A 3,795-nucleotide genomic window follows, 5' to 3' on the forward strand; every position below is an offset into this window, starting at 1 on the left:
CAAAGTTGTGCGTTAATACCTCCAGTTCGGCCAGTATTGCATCGACTTTCGTGCCTTAATGAAACGGTCCGAAACACCCCAAAACATGAGTTTTGGGTCCAATGGAGTGGATCGGGTGCATTCGTTGTGAAAAATTCTGACGCGACATTGTTTAATGAACTTGTGCGTTAATGGCGCTAGTTCGGCAAGCTTTACATCGACTTTCGTGCAGTAAACAAACGGTTCGGAATGCCCCAAAACATGAGTTTGTCCAGTTCTGCATTGTAATATCCAGGTAGTTAGACAATGGGATACTAAGTTTGGATGTGTTATATGTATGCATGATATAGTGTATATACATTGTACAAAGCACTAGGGGTATAATTGTAATTTAGGAATTATGTAAGTACTTGAGTGTAATTGTGTAAAAGTACTCTTAAGTGGTAACCTAAATGATTATAGAAAAGAAAAGTGCAAAAGTTAAATAAACCTAAGAAAGATAGACTTTTATTGGAAACTAAGGACTTAGGTGTAATTAACACAAAGGTATAAGGGTTTACATGTAAAATGGTTGAGAGATAAAAGTAAAACTCAGTTTTACTTAAGGTCTAAAATGTAAAAAGGACTAGTAATGATTGCTGCAGGCAATCTTACAAAAAGACCCTAAACATTAAAGCATTTTGTTTGAATTATAACAAAAAGTTTATAAATTGAGTTGTGTTCAAAAGTTTAAAATAAAATTGTATCCTTTGAGATTTTGAACTTGAACTCTAAAGCATTCTTGTAGTATTTGAAATTCCCTACTACTTTGCTTTAGACATTTTTCTCATTAGGATTTTGTAGCAGTGGGAAATTTTAGTTTGCAGAGGGGTCCCTGAACTTTTTAGGAAATTACAAACGGGTCCTTCTGACACCTGTCTGCCTTCTTCCTCCTCTGTCACGCGTGCTTCCCCTCTGCTCCCGTTCTGCCACCACCGCCCATCGCCGGCGCCGCGCCCCAAACTCCACCTCCAGCCACTGTGCAAGCCCACGCGTCGCCTGAGGATCTTCCATCGCTCTACCTCCTCTCCGTTGTCTTCTTCCCCGCGTGCCACCTCGCTTTCTTTCCTGTTTCGGACTGCCAGCGTTACTGGTCGCCGGCCACCTCCTGCTCAACCACCGCCGGGCCTTAGTAGCCGCCCCAAGCCGCAATGCTACCTCCCTACTCACTCCTCCCATTCCTGGTGATCTAATTCAAGTAGCCCGAGCCTCAATTGCGTGTACACCGACGGCCGCCGCCCACGTCCATTGCCGCCGCCCTCTGCTCCACGTCGAGCTCCCCCTTCCGACCTTCCTCTCCTTGAGTTGAGTCTCGGAATCGGGTCACCTCCTCGCCCTAGAGCTCCTAGACCACGCGCCATCCCCATTCCCCACCCGAGCTCGCCGGAATTCGAGCCGCCGCTCGCCGGAGCTACTGCTCCCGTGGGCAGCTCGCCACCGGTCCTCTCCAATCTCCCCGAGACCCTCTACAGGTAGCCTTTGACTCACTGATGCTTCCTCTCCCCTTGCCCCTCGCCGCCGACCCCGGGGATCGCCGGATTTTGGCCGGAACCGAGCTCTCCCCGCCGGCCATGGCAGCTAGGACTGGATTGCAAAGATTTAAGTTTGTCTAGGGGTTTAAACGCAAAAGTTCAGTCCCTCCCTCTCTCTCTCAAATCAGTGAAGTTTAAAAAGGTGTAGAAATTCATAGAAAAATCAGAAAAATACCAAACTTGTTGGGTTAGAATGCTTTTGATGAGTTCTACAACTTTTATTTCACAGTCAAGGTATGAAAATGCATAGTTTGTTCTGTATTTTAAATACAAATAAAGGGATGTTTTAATTGGATCTTATGATCTATAGCCTTGCTGCTGTTAGTTTTTGGAGCAAGTATTACATGAAGTGTAAGTAGCCTTGTGTAAAGTTGTGAAGCATAAATCAGCCTTCTAGCTAGAGTATTTTGTTACCTTTGTTATATGTTCATGAAAGCTTCACAAATTAATTTCAAAAGCATCTGTGCATATTTAAGGATGAAATTTCTACCATAACTTGATCATTATAAGTATGATCCATCATAAAAATTTGAGAATCAGAAATCTAATATAACTTGAGTTATAAATTTCAAGCTTAGATTCAAAGGAAATTCATAAATAATAATTAGGTTGCATGAAAACTTATGAAATTTTTCTGGAATGCTAGTCTTGAGTAGTTTATGGTGTCCTTAAGTTTTGAACCCTATTTTTAGTATAAAACTCCAGATATAATTTCATCTTGAAATTTCAATCCTGATCTTGTTTAAATTTTGTGGCTTAGTTCCTTTTAGAATAAAATTCCAATAAAACTACAATAATTAGATCTAATACCCATCTATGTTCAGTAAATTTTGTAGCTCCTGTTTTGATATATCTTGCTATGTAAAAATTATTCAAGTTGATAATATTATTCAATTAAGTGAATTGTTCTAATTATCTATTATATAAAATATTTAGAGAAATATTATTTCAATTAAACCCACTTAGGATAAGTTTCATAAATATTAATTTATTTTTCGTAATATAAGATTGCTTAATCCAAAGTTAGCCATAATTAAGTAATAACCTAAGGTTAACCACAATGCTTAGCTAATAAAATAAATTGCTAAGTGTATTTAGTGTTGCTTAAAGTAATTAAATACGCTACTTATTGTAGTTAATCGGATGTTTAGAAACCACCCCACCTGTTGCCCCATGCCACTAGTTAGATACTTAACGTAAATAAGTTTGCTGTTTAATGTATCTAAGTAAGATAGTTAGTACTCGATAAATGACTGCCCAGTACAGGGTAGTTGGGGTATTTATCGAAATATGATGTTCTTTTATTTGGATTGCAACTTTATCGTGAATTGAAATGAAAGTGTATGCATCCATTAAACTTCATCTTGCATATCATGTAGACTCAACCACTCTCGCTGACGGGGATTATCAGCTGATTCCGGAACAAGAAGGAGGTTACTCTGAAGACCCCGGGAATCTCGTCGCGGATTTCTCTGAAGCCCCGAACCAAGGTTCGGAGGATATTAAGTTGACTCACCCCAACCCCACTAGCGAAGGCAAGCCCCGGACATAACCCCTAATTTATTACACTGTCAACCTATAATATTTATATATCTTTATGCATTAAGTTCTTAGGAGTTGTTTGAAAACCTTAGTTGCATAATTCCAGAAACCAATGTATTGTACACTAGAACTTGAGTCCGACTAGCTGCTATGCTTATAGGACCGGTAGAAGTCGAGTGATTTCCTGTCACTCGCGCGATATAGGAATTGTGATGTTTACATTCCTGTTATCATTATAAGGTTGACGGACGGGATTTTGTGAGGTATCATATTGAGATGATACCCGTCTGTGTATGGAATTTGATAAGGTCGCAGTGTGTGGTAGCGGTGGTTAAGCGTTTGAAAGTACTAGCCACATGCCGTGAAATATGGTAAGCGGTAAGCCTAGTAACCGATCGGCCCGAGGAGTGGACATACCCCCCACCACATGTATTTGCTTCTTTTGGTTACCTTGTTCGACGTGTAGGAATACGTGTTGCTGGGCAACCAGGAGTACGGGTTTTGTAGTCGCGCTACAGACGTACATCCTGCACTTTGGAAGTGCGTATGGTCCTGCAGTCGCTTGTGGTGGCACTGATCCACGAGTCGGAATGAAAGTCAAACGGTTGCTTCGGAATGACCCTTTGGCGTTCCAAGCGTGTGTGTTAGGTTTACCCTTGCAAGGTTTGAAATTCGATTCAGGAATCGTCCGTTTCTCGCGGAG

Source organism: Panicum hallii, chromosome 6 (assembly GCF_002211085.1).
Source record: "Panicum hallii strain FIL2 chromosome 6, PHallii_v3.1, whole genome shotgun sequence".
In the NCBI taxonomy this organism is placed as follows: domain Eukaryota; kingdom Viridiplantae; phylum Streptophyta; class Magnoliopsida; order Poales; family Poaceae; genus Panicum; species Panicum hallii.